The sequence below is a fragment of the Mauremys mutica genome, chromosome 4, assembly GCF_020497125.1.
Source record: "Mauremys mutica isolate MM-2020 ecotype Southern chromosome 4, ASM2049712v1, whole genome shotgun sequence".
Lineage (NCBI taxonomy): Eukaryota > Metazoa > Chordata > Testudines > Geoemydidae > Mauremys > Mauremys mutica.
In genome coordinates this window covers 113,198,666-113,212,239 of record NC_059075.1, presented here as the reverse complement: position 1 = coordinate 113,212,239, position 13,574 = coordinate 113,198,666, and the positions used below count along the sequence as shown (strand labels likewise).

The following is a 13,574-nucleotide window of genomic DNA, read 5'->3' as shown; positions in this document are numbered from 1 at the left end:
ATCCCCCCCGCAGCCACACCACAGCGCGGGCAGCACTCTGGGCGGCGGGGTTGCACGCTGGCGTGGGAGTCCCGGGGGGCCTGCGTCAGGGGGCAGGGGGTGTGGATAGAGGTCGGGGCAGTCAGGGAGCAGGGGGAGTTGGATAGGGGGTGGGGTCCCCGGGGGGCAGTTAGGGGTGGGGGGTCATGGGAGGGGGCAGTTAGGGGACAAGGAGCAGGGGGGTTGGATAGGTCAGGGGTTCTGAGGTGGGCAGTCGGGGGGGAGGTGGAAGGGGGCGGAAAGGGGTCCTCCATACAGTTTTGCAACCCCAGTGTGGCCCTCCCTATACAGGAGCAAGGCTAATGAGTTTCAGATGACTTAAGTAAAGAAGTGTGGTGGTGTGGGGCTGGGAGGAAGGAAGGAAATGTGCTCAGGGTAAGTATTATTTTGAGAACTACTGGGGGAAAAAAGCGTGGGTGTGCAAGGTTAGGGAGATTATCATACCCAAGACTGTGTGCTCTACAAAACAAGGACCCCAGGCACATCTGTGGCATTGTTCAGTGTAGAGTTGCTCATAAGACAGTGTGGATACTGAAAAGAACTCTTCCTCTGCAGTAAATATAAGATTGCAGTTAAATTCCTTACCAGGAAAGTAGGCAGGAAGAGAAATTTGAATCTGGTGCACCGTTCTGCCGTGGCTGGATAGCTTGTTGCCAAGGGATATTATTTTATCAGTTACTGTAATGATAAAATGCTTGTACTGAGTTGTATGCTGCTGATTTGAAGGTGTAATACACAATTTTATTGCAATTGGTATCTCCCTCCGAAAAACACTTTATAAGGAGGGAGGTGAGACAAATACCCCGAAAGGCAAGTGTTTTGTGATACCGGTGAGCAGCAGCACAATCCTGTTTTCTTAATGGAAAGTGGGAATGACCTCAGTGGTTTACGGTGCATTATATGCTGTAGTGCTGCAGAGGAGACTGATTACTATCCTCACTGGGCACATCACTCTTAGCCTCTGTAGAATTCTGCATGGTTCATCCCTCAGCCCACCTGCTGGATTAGTAATTTTGCAGTCTTGGAGAAGTAGTCTATTTTAACTGCAAATCCAGAGACCACTAATCCAGACATGTGCAGTGGGAGTCTAAAGGAGGACTAAGGGATGGGTGCGAATACCCTAAAATGCAAAGGCAAAGAGTCAATTTCCACAATTCCTGCTTCGATCAGCCATGATCCTCATATCCCTGCCTTGGGAAAGTGAGCACCGTTCTTGGATAAGAGTCCACAATTTGATGCGTGTGGTCCTGTGGTGCTTAGGAAGTGGGAAAGAGAAATAAATAATCTGAAGTGAAACTACAACTTTTTGGTTTATCTAATTGAAATAGACTGACATCTTCGTAGATCTTAATGTTACTGTTGACCAGTGTGATGATAGTAGCCCAGTAGGCTATATAAGTGTATTGCCTTTCATGTATTGCCCTCCCACTATGATTGAATTGCTTCTAGGAAGGTGTCGCCGTTCTTTCTCAGTTCCCAGACTCTCTTCTGAGATTGCCACCATGTTGGCAATGGGTTTGAGATCCTCTTTCTAGGCTATAAAACTAAGATTCCCCAGTTCATGCGACTGAGTGGTTTGAAGGCCTGTGTAAAATGAGCTATGAGATGGTAATGACGGTAGGGTTCCTGCTTACTTTGGGCCAACACAACAGATGCGGGTGCGAACAAACACCCCATTATATAAAAACAATAAATAAAAATGTACCTTTCTTTATCCTTTCTTTACCCTGTCGGAGAAAGTGGTGTATGTAAAACACTGCCACTTACTCTTATAGGCAGTGTTCCATTAGTCAAGCAGGGGAAGAGTTTGTTAGACTCTGTTTACGTTGGGCTAAAGGAACAGAAGATTCATCTTCAGGATATATATCTAGATCTCTAGCCATAGGTGAAGCGTCACTCAGTGTGCCTATCTCTGTCATTTTACTTACCAAGTGCCTGTCTTTGTCTGTGTCTTGTGTGTACTACACAGTGACTCATCTACTGTAAAAGCTAAGGGAGAAATTTTTAGTCATCTGAGAACAGTTCCTCATCCCCATCTAACCCTTCCTTACACATTTCCACCCACCCCCAGGCAGCTTTATTTAAGTTGAAAACAACCCTACTGTAGGGGAGTGCACAGCTGGTCCCCGCTGAATTGCATTATCCCACATTTATTACTGCACACAGCCATCAGAAATGCTGAGGACATGGAAAACTATAATTATGTGAGAGAAATGGATCCTCTGCAGTCTCAAGCTTTCTCTTCTGTAGGGTTGCTAACTTTCTAATCGTGCAAAACTGAACACCTCTGCCCCACCCCTTCTCTGAAGCCCTGCCCCCGCTTGCTCCATCCTCTTCCCTCTCTCCCTCACTCACTCTTCCCCACCCTCACTCACTTTCATGGGGCTGGGGTAGGGGGTTGGGCTACAGGATGGGGTATGCTCTCTGGGCTGGGGATGCCGGCTCTTGGGTGGGTTGGGGATGTGGGGGCTCCGGTCTGGGGCAGGAGTTCAGGTGCGGGGTGGTGAGAGCTCCGCCTGGAGGTGTGGGCTCTGTGGTGGGCTGGGGATGAGGGGTTTGGGGTGGAGGAGGGGGCGAGGGCTTTGGCTGGGGTTGGGGCCGGGGATGAAGGGGTTGGGGCATGGGAGGGGACTCTGGACAGGGGCAGGGGGTTAGGGTGTGTGTGTGGGGGGGGGTGAGGGCTCCGGCTGGCGGTTGGACCAGGGATGAGGGGCTGGGGTACAGGAGGGGACCGCGGCTCTGAGGAAGCAGCTGTCAGGTCCCTGCAGTCTCTAGGCACTGGGGCGGCCAGGTGGCTGTGCGCGGTGCCTTCATACCTGCAGGTGCCACCTCCCACAGCTCCCATTGATCATGGTTCCCAGCCAATGGGAGCTGCGGAGCTGGCATGCGGAGCCTCCCAATCCCTGGCTGCCCCAGTGCCTAGAAGCTGCAGGGACCTGATGACCACTCCTGGGAGCAGCGCGGAGCCAGGGCAGGTGGGGAGCCTGCCTTAGCCCCGGGCCTCTGCTGCACCACCGACTGGACTTTTAACAGCCTGGTTGGCAATGCCGACAGGAGCTGACAGGATCCCTTTTGGACCAGGCATTCCAGTCTAAAACCAGATGCCCGGCAGCCCTGCTCTTCTATGTTCCTCGTTTTGGGTCTTCAAACATGTTTGTTCTGAAGATGCTGCTTGGAGGGACTTCTGAAAGGTTGCCGACCCCTGTTCTAAATCATATTTTTCAGAAGTGCTGTGCCGAGTCTTCATTCATTCACTCTAATTTAAGGTTTCACGTGCCAGTAATACATTTTAACGTTCTTAGAAGGTCTCTTTCTATAAGTCTATAATATATAACTAAACTATTGTTGTATGTAAAGTAAATAAGGTTTTTAAAATGTTTAAGAAGCTTCATGGTGGAAGTGGCGAATGTTCTGCATAGACAACATGTAGAGCACTGAATCTGCCCAGTCTCATCTCCTTCCTCAGCTTTTTCGTTAGAGGGAGGAAAAGGAGAGACCTAGAGTGCTGGAGACATAGTTGCCATGACAGACGACCTAGAGAAATGTAGGGCTGGAAGGGACCTTGAGAAGTCATCAAATCCATCCTCCTGCGCTGTGGCAGGTCCAAGTAAACCTAGACCATCCCTGATAGGTTCCGGGTAACCTGCTCTTTAAAAACCTCCAATGATGGGGATTCCACAACTTCCCTTGAAAGTCTTCTGCAGAGCTTAACTACCTTTATTGTTAGAAAGTGTTTTCTAATATCTAACCTAAGGGCTTGTCTACACTTAAAATGCTGCACTGGTGCTGCTATAATGCTTCAGTGAAGACACTACCTATGCTGACGGGAGGGATTCTCCTGTCGGTATAGGTAATCCACTGCCCTGAGAGGTGGGAGCTAGGCTGATGGGAGAATTCTCTGTTCAACCTAACGCTGTCTACAACAGGGGTTAGGTCGTTTTAATTGTCTTGTTCAGGTGTGTGGATTTTTCACGTCCTCTGGATGGTGTAGTTAAACCAAACGAATTCCCTTGCTGCAGATTAAGCCCATTACTTCTTGTCCTACTTTCAGTGGACATGGAGAACAGTTCATCACAGTCCTCTTTATAGCAGCCCTTAACATAATTGAAGACTGTTACCAGGTCCCCCCCTTCAGTCTTCTCTCGAGACTAAACATGACCACCTTTTTTAACCCTTCCTCATAGGTCAGGTTTTCTATACCTTTTATCACTTTTGTTACTGTCGTCTGGACTTTCTCCAATTTGTCCATCCCAACTCTCCAGATAACTTCAGGTTTATTCTGAGGAAAAAAGACATTGAGATCCTGAGAGAGTCTATAGGATTTCACTGGTTCCCTGCAGCTCTGTGTTCTTTGGTTTCCCTGTGGAAATAAGTGAAGTTGCCTTCTCTTAGCTTTACATACCACAGGAATCCTTTGGGGAAAGGTTTTTTTTTTTTTGGTTGGTTGGTTTTTTTTTGTTTTGTTTTTTTTGAGAAGAGCAGAACTTTCCTTTTTACCTCTAAGTGTTGAGGTGCTCAGCTAGTCCTGATAGCTTTACCTAGCACTTTCCAGACTAAACAAGTCACACGATAGACAGCCTTAATTTGCCTCCCCCTGAGTAACTTGCAGACAGGTCAGATGGCTGGGTCAGACCAATGGTCCGTCTAGCCCTGTACTGTGTCTCTGACAGTGGCCGGTGCAGGATGCTTCAGAAGGAGTGAAAAGAACAGGGCAATTATCCAGTGATCCACCCCCTATCATCCAGCTTCTAGTAGCACTCGGAAAACTGACAGTTTATTTCTACCTGTGTCTCTGATCTTTTAACCAATTACTGATCTGTGAAAAGACCTTCTCTCTTATCCCATGACTCCTTACTTTGCTTAAGAGCCTGTGGTGAGGGACTTTGTCAAAGGCTTTCTGAAAGTCCAAGTACACTATATCCAGTGGATCACCCTTGTCCACATGTTTGTTGACACCCTCAGAGAATTTTAACAGATTGGTGGAGCATGATTTCCCTTTACAAAAGCCATGTTGATTCTTTGTGAATGTATTGTGTTCATCTATGTGTCTGAAAATTCTGTTCTTTTCTTACAATGGGAGTTGGGTAGGAGGTCTTTGGGGAGCAGTGACCAGCTGACAGTGATCCCAGTGATCTCTACTGTGAATAACAACCCAACGACTCACTTGAGCTATTGTTCCTCAGAGCTTGGTGTCATAGTCCCAAACCTCATTGCTCTTCTGCCTCTTGCTTTAATTCAGTTATTGAATAATTGATGTCATGTGAGTCGGTGGATGGTGTTTCTTCAAGCACATATTACCCTGTGACTGCCTTCAGGAAGGAAAAAGAAACATCTTTTCCATTAGCAGTTTAGCTACTTGTAATTGAATTGGGATGCTTGCTGTTTGTGCACACTACTTATGAAAATCAGAGAACTTTCCATTGGGAAATTTTTTTTTAATGGTCCATTGGCAGTCAGTAGCAAGAATCTTGTCATGGAGCTTTTGGAACTGTTCTCTGCTCAAGAGGCACAGCTGCCGGCCTCCTGAGAGCTGCAGTTATAAGCAGAATTCATTGCAGTCATCCAGCCCATAGCAGGAATTCAGGTACAGTGAGCAGCACAGATGCTTGCCGAGAGATAGGGGCTGTTTTCATTCTGTATGAGGAGGAGTTTAGGGGGCTGGTGTACTGATCTTAAGTCTAAAGGCCAGAATTCAAATCCTGTTTTAGGCCACATAGGAAGATGGATTTTTGTGTTTTGTTTTGTCTAGTCTGTGATCAGAATACATTCTTCAAAACAAAGGGTGGGGAATATCTGACCTAGCAAACCTGAGTTTCTGGTTCATATTAATTTTGAATGGCCTGTGAAGAGAGGTAGGGACATTGGGGCTTTGGATTTGTTAGTACTGGATTACATGTTGCTGCTTACTAAAAGGGGCAAGCTGGTTCTATTGCATGTTGTTCTTGTGATTGGCAGAGCACTCGGACTTAGTGCATGGGTGCTTCTGACATAGTCTAAGCCTAAAGCAAATAAATATTTAGCCATTGTTTTTCTTTCTCTTTAACACTCCTCAGTAGCCTCTTTCTCCCCCTCTACCCCCAATTTCGTGATTAAACTCATACACTTGGCTTCAGTGGGCTTCCATGGTAAATTACTGTTTTATTTCTGTTTATGGGAGGTGGTTTTGCTAGTTCTCTATTTTACTCCTAGTTTCTTACGTGTGTGAACCTCTCACAGATATAAACATCTCTAAAGTGGTCAATGTAATCTGTCCTCTTTTGTTAATCTGTTAATGTTTTAAATGCCACATCAGGGCACTTCATAGTTGTCTCCTCTCCCCCAGTGATTAAAGCTAGTACCGGCCCCATGCTACCCACTCTCCCAGGCAATAATAGCTTTCCTGGGGCACAGAGACTAGGCCTGCACACAGTGCTTCAGAGGAGGGTTAACAGCCTCAGGCAGTAACAGTACAGATCTGTTTTTGTGTTGTGTTCTGTAATCTATTTCTACTCCCGCAGACCTAGCAACAGAGATGTTTTATTAAGACAGCCAAAGGGCCGTTTGCCTTGAGGAGCTGGGAAATTTCCAGGGCTGACAGTTCTCTAGAATATGGAAAAAGAACCATCTGCTAGCAGGGTGAGAGGGGATCCTGTGATTTGTAAAGCCTGCTTCAATGTCCCTGTTGCACTCCCCCTCTCAAGGTGGTGTGAAAAGAAGGGGCACCTTCTCCTTCACCTCTCACGACCTCTGACTTCACGGTGCATTTACAAATGAACAAACTGGTACTTGCCAACAGAAATAAAGTGCTAACACAGCAGTGGCGAGATCCTTATGAAGTTTGTGGGAGGTGGGGAGACAGCAGCATATGATATGAATAAACCTTGCATGCAGCCTCAGAGGTGATGTTTAATTAAGAAATGCACCAAATACATGTTTTTAATATTTTAAAAACTAAGTGTTTGCTGCTGGCAAATGGTGCTGAATTTACTGCCTTAGGCCTTGTCTATACAAAGGCTGAAAGCTGATGCAAGTTACGCGAGTGAAGTTACATAAGCTGCATAACTTGATTCATTGTAACTTGCACTGACTTAAAGCGGTGTCTACACTGCGCTGTGTTGATGGGAGATGCTGTCCCATCGACATAGCTCCCGTCTCTCATTGAGGTGGATTAATTAAGTTGACGGGTGAGTGCTCACCCATTGACTTACCATGTTTTCATCAGACTCGCTACAAGTTGTCTTTATATCCTGAACAGATGCGGCACAGGTAGCTTGAGTACAAATTGCCTTAACCCCTGACCCTGTCTGCCACATTAATGTACCTGCTCTCTGATATTAGGGGTGAGAGGGAGAGTTCCATCTTCAGAAATTCAATCCTACTTAGGGTACCAATTTGTGATATGGGGCTGAGATGCTTACTCATTTCACAAAGGTCACCTCAGCTGCCATCAGATGGTAGTGACTTTCAGCTCCTTGGATGTTAAACCATCAATCTTCAAGCCTTTTTAGTTTCACCCATCTGAGCCATGCAGTACCTTTGCATATTTGTTTAAAAGATATGTTCAGTATTGTGATATCATCACATGCCTCAAAACGTCAATATATTCTGTTCAGCAGAATCTAAAAGTTCACGTTAAGCCCTTTTACTTCTCTGGGAAAGTGAGGTGTAGTCAGTCTTCATATTTTTCAGAAACAGTTAAATTACCAGATCTGCCCTAGCTGAGGATTGCTAACAGCTTTAGCTGCCAGTGCTTTAAAATGCTGGCCGATACCAGGCATTAATTGTAAGGTACTCTTGGCCAAGGTTTTTTTAAGTTTAAAAAAAAATAACGTAGAGTTTAGGTTTGTGCGTTGTGCTTAACAGAATTTTCTGCTTGGCAAATACGCTACTGACATTTTGTCAGTTAAAAAATAAATTAGGTCAGTACTATATCTGTCCTTCAGTTCCTCTGCCAGATTTTGTCATTTTACAACCACATTTTCCTATATTTTTAGACAGTCATGTCTCTCCTTTTGCTCTCTTAAAGAGCCACACAAAAAACAAGGGAAATTGATTTATTGTATTTAATTCATTTAACTGTTTCCTCTGCATAGTCCAAAAGGGCTTCATTTGCACAAAATATACCCCCCCAAAATAATTTTTTTTTCTGATCTTTCAGTTCTACCAATTTTAGGATTTATAGCAGGCCAAAAATTGTTGAAACAGTAGTTTTAAGTTGATGCCCCTTTTTAAGAATTCTGAAGATTCTCATATGCTGATGCTATATATTTCAGAGCTATACTAAGATTGCAGAATGTTGGACGCTCATTTCTCAGCACAATTCAAATCTTGGATTTAACACTTCAGGTTTCCCTTAAATTTTCTGTTACTTGATATGATTAGTTGGGGTTTAAAACGAAGAGAGTTAACCAGAATCAGCATATTGGTGGCCAGAGTAATAATATAAAGGCAATGGAAATCCAAGGTATTGCCAGCCAAAAAAAAAAAAAGAAAGAAAATATTATGTCTTCAGTAGAGGCAGCCAAATGTGAAAAATATCATACTCATTTTCTAGTCCAAAAAGTATACTTTGCGTATGTGGGATCCGTTCTTGGCATACATCACTGATTATTAATCCCTTTAAGGTCTTGTTTGAAGAATGAGGATGGCTTTTAGGAGAAAAGTTCATTTAAAATATATATTTTCATAGGAATATAATTTCCAGACTGGATCAGAGCAGTAGTCCATGTAGTCCAGTGCCCTGTTGCTGACTGTGGGCAAAACCACATGCCACAAAAGATGGTGTGTAAATCCAGCAGTAAGTCCCTGTGGACTGATCTGCACCCCTCATTGATCTCTTTCTGATCTCTGGTAAGCAGAGTGGCTTAAACTCTGAAGCACAAAGTTTAATGGCCCTCCCAAAACATCTATTGTCATTAATTATAACTCTAAATTCTTGATATCCATCTAAAAATCTCATCCTTTTTTTTAACCTTACTAAATTCTTGGCCTCCATAATATCCCATGGCAACAAGTTTGACACTTTTTCACACTAGGTGTGATTAAGCTATTTCCTCTTAACAGTTTTTGAATTTCTCATTGACTGTTAGCCAATTTCTTGTATTCTGAGATCAGGGAAACTGATGCTCCCAATCTGCTTTGTCTGTACCACTAATTATTTTATATACTTGTATCATGTCCCCTCTTATAGGCCTCCTTTCTAAAGGTAAATAGACCCACTGGTTGTAAAGGGGGCTCAAGATTCTGGTGACATTAATATATTTTTGCTTTCTGTTGGGAAAGTCCTCTCTCGAGTATAGAAGATGGCATGTTTTGGGTACATACTACATTTTTTTCTGTTGGGCTCTTCTTCCCAGCTGCTGGATGTCCCCTACATAACCACAAGAGACCAGAGTATCTGAGGCCTGGTCTACAGTAGTGGGGGAAGGGGGGAATCGATCTAAGTTATGCAACTTCATGTAGCTGAAGTCGATGTACTTAGATCTACTTACCGTGGTGTCTTCACTGCGGTAAGTTGATGGCTGACGCTCTCCCGTTGACTCCGCCTATGCCTCTCCCCCTGGTGGAGTACCAGAGTCGACAGGAGAGCACTCGGCGGTCAGTTTATCGCATCTAATCGAGCCCTGTTGGAGCGATTGCTGCAGGAGTTGGGTATCTTGGGAATGCCTGTACCACCCTCTTTAGTGTGTAATTGTCCCCTTTAGTAGCCTGATCCACAGAGGATGAGAGTCTGTTACAGCGCTCAACCAGAGAGCCTGGCTCTTTAATGCAAGCTTTTAGTTCTGGAGGGCCCAATTTTAATCATAGGTGTTAAGCAGATGATGGCTGTCACATCATTTAGTGATTCGTTCTAGTTGAGCAGCCTGTAAGTGGCTGAAGCCAGGTATATCTAATTGTGTGTTCAGTTATGGAGGCAAAAAGCAGGTGGACTGTGTAGGAAAAGGAATTACAGTGGAAGTTTCTATGTTACTAGATGCTGCTCTGTGCAAATGACATGAGTTGGGTTTTTAGGGGAAGTAATATGACCCATTTGGTGTGGACTGAAGAACGTGGAGAAGTAGATCTAGGGGAGGAATGCATTCTGGGAAGTGTGTGGTGTTTTTGGCAGAGACTTTGCCAATTTACTTGTCTCTCATTATTCCCTGTGTTAGATGAGATGAAATAGTTGGGTGTGTCTGAGCTGGCAGACAAAGTGCCAGTGTAGGTTATGACTTGATGCTTACAAATTTGCAATTGGCACTGAAGCTGTGAAGCAGTTATGTCTAATTCACTTTGTTTGTTTATATAACAGACACTTAAAACGCTTGGTGGATGTTCTAGTAAATCAGTCGCCAGTCTTACTTTGTATTTGTCTGACGTGTTTGCATTCCTCTGGCACGTGGTCTAGTACCTAATGAAGAATGGACAATATTACAGCTGGCTTAAGTTTGCAATTAGAGAAATTTTGATTTACTTCTCATCCTGTCTTAAGCAAGAAGAATCTGACTTCTAAAGGCCATATATTTACAGTTCCTTCCCACTCAAGTACAATATGCATTTTTCATTCCGAAAAAGGGTGTGCATGGGGAGAGGGGAATTCTTTTTGGTTTCACTGTTTTTTTGGGTTTTTTTTCCAGACATCAGAGGAAAAAAATTAGTCTCTTGAGTGTTTCCCCAAAACTTGTTGTGTTCTGCTTTTTCCAGTCTGATTCTTATATTTTAATGGGGTCAAGTAGAAATCATTTTCTATAATGAGGCTACATATCTGAAACTCCGGGCAAAAAACAAAACAATGTTTTTTTGGGTATTTGTTTGTTCTCTACAAGGTCTAAAAATAGAAGCTGCAGCAGAATTGTTGGAGTCTCAACAAGAAACTAGCAGTTCTACTTGAAGAGTCTAGCTTTCATTTAAAGCCATCTCTTTCCCTGTGCCATACTCCCTCAGCTAAGATCAGCAGAGGCACTCAAGCTGGAGCCTCCACGATATAAACAAGAGGAGGCTGCTACTGGGTGTTCTCGGCATGAACCTCATCATTTTTAATTGTATTTTTCTTCCCTCCTTCTTCCACAATCCTTGTTTTGAGATGGCCTGAATCTGATGATCTTCAAGCGCACATGGCAAAGTTCCTCCTCCTCCTCCTCCTCTCTCCCCTGTGCAATGGAGAATGGGAGTGAATTATAAGCATGGGAAATGTTTTGAGAGGGAGGCAGATTTGAAATTTGTTTCCTGGTAGCTTATTGGTTGTAGGTTCTCACCTACTGTTATGATTGCCATCTTACAGAAAAAGATGATTGTTGTGATTAAAATTTTCCAAAGTGCTTTCTGTGCTCACTGTGGGTGAGTGTAGACAGGTATAAAAAACATAAAGGACTACTCACAAATAAATGCAACCAACTCTGAGGAGGAATGTATAAACTGTTCTAGACTTTGTTTATTTTGGTCATTGCATCTTGGGCTCTAGCTGTGGTTGGAGAGACATGAAAGGGGGAGGTATCACAAAGAGACTTGTGAATGTTGGGGTTTTAAATGCTTTGAAGTGTGTTCACAAGTACTTGTGAATGAGATCAAAAGTGGAGTCACGCCATTAATACAGCCTTTTCATACTGAAAGTGGACTTTAAATCCCCTCCTAGACAGAATCATAAATTTTCCCCTTGAGGTGACTTGTCCATTTCATGTAGAAACTTCACACCCTGTGACAAACTGGCAGTTTTATGCCTGCAAAAACAGCCTTTTCTTTTTCTGAATTATTTGAGGTAAGAACTACAAAACTGTAAATTTTCTAGGAACTATTAAAGTCATTCCCCTTTCCAAGCCCCCTCCTACTGCTGCTATCTCTGTCACCGCTGAGAGTATTTTTTTTCCTAATGGAAGAAATGTCTTGAGCTGCCCTGAGAAACAATTTGCTGCAGTAGCCGTTTTACAAAATCCAAGTCAAGTGAAGGTACTGCATTCTACTGCGCAGGACTCCATGGTTTAATTCAATGTACTCTTCCTCTCCCCCCCCCCCCCCACCCCCAAAATCACTTTCAAAGCCTAGTTAGTGATTGGAAAATACTTCAGAGATTCTCAGCTGGAAAGTTCTAAGTAGCCTTCAAAGGTGAGTGCACTATGCATATCACAGGTTGCAATCTAACAGCTTTCATAACTTTTTTTTTATGTCCTGAGAGAATATTGCAGGATGAAGGACTAACAGTTTCCTGTAATGTTTGGATGACAGACAATCCCTGTGTACCATTGGGCTTCATTGTGTTTATCTGTCAGCAAATGGCCAGGATTATTCCATCTAAAATATAGCTGGTAGCAGCTGCTTGTGCTGGGAAATCAGTTCAGTTTTTCCATTAGCACTGTTCACCCGTCAACAGTGTGGGATAATGAATTAGAGCTGCAAAGGGCTTTGGAGGGTCTTGTGTTCTCCTGTAGGAAAGCCGAGGGTGACGTTGTATTGTACGTGCCTATGGTCTCCATGGGCCTACGGTCTCCATGGGTTAACGTGCTTTGAGACTCCAGATGAATCCACTTGACCTTGTAAATCAGTCAACTAAGTTAGAAAATGGGGTAAAACACAGGACCCCAGTGAAAACGAGATGTTGTGTTTGAACTGAGCTTCTCTGCATAAGTAAATTACAGACAAATGACATCATGTGGCTGTAGGCCCATTGACTGACTGCATTTTAGTTCACTGAGAATGTCTGGTCAGATCACAAACTTCATCCTAATCCTAAACAAAATGCAATGCAACAAGCCAATCTCTCCATTACTATAAAGCAGTATTGGGCATTTTTTTCTATGCAGCAGCACTGAAATCAGGACATGACTGGCATCTCAAACCAGAAGGGAGAATAGCAAAATTTGAAAACTGAGAGGCTCAAAAATGACCACAGAATATGTTATGAATAAAACGAAACCAAACTAAGCAAAATGAGGTCATGACTGTTTTAAATTGTTTGTTTGTGTTTGTTGCCCCTAAGATCTAAACGTATGATCAATTGTGTGCCCCTTGCTTTGTGAAATTTCTGGCTGAGCGACTGCATCACTGCCCACTGGCTTTAACAGCTGTTTGGATGCACAAACATATCTAGGTCCTGTGCATCCACAAAGAAGCAAAATATGGAAATGGAAAAGACCTAGTGAGGCATGTAATCCATTCCCCATGGTCAGTTCAGGATTCTCCCTTTGGTATTTTTTTCCGTTACTTAGTCCAGCCCATGCTCTTCAATAACCTGAGCCATGCAGCTCCCTACGTTTCCTTTGGGAGACTACACCACAGTGTCTCAGATAATGCGGCTTAGGAAATGTTCATGACAACTCAGACTTAATCCTCATTTGCTCATTTTCAGCACCACTGTTTTTACCGTCCCTTGTACCACCGTAAATGCTTCCTTTCCTCTTTGGTGGGTTACACCCTTGAAATGTTGTACAAGGTAGTCATGATGCCTGGGCGACAAAGCTATGATGCCGAGTGCCACAGCTTTGCTAACCTAACCTTCCAGTGTAGACGTAGCTAGGTCACAGTGGCGTTTTTTTTGGTCAATCTAGCTACCATCACTACTTCTGTACTGCAATAAAACAGCTGTG

The 13,574-nt window shown here is 43.8% G+C and overlaps 1 protein-coding gene across 4 annotated transcripts in view; it reads left to right on the top strand.

The window, feature by feature from the left end:
- Positions 1-13,574, top strand: part of LOC123369505 — a 182,007-nt gene that overhangs the window by 75,186 nt on the left and 93,247 nt on the right. The gene's annotated exons all lie outside the window — the stretch shown is intronic.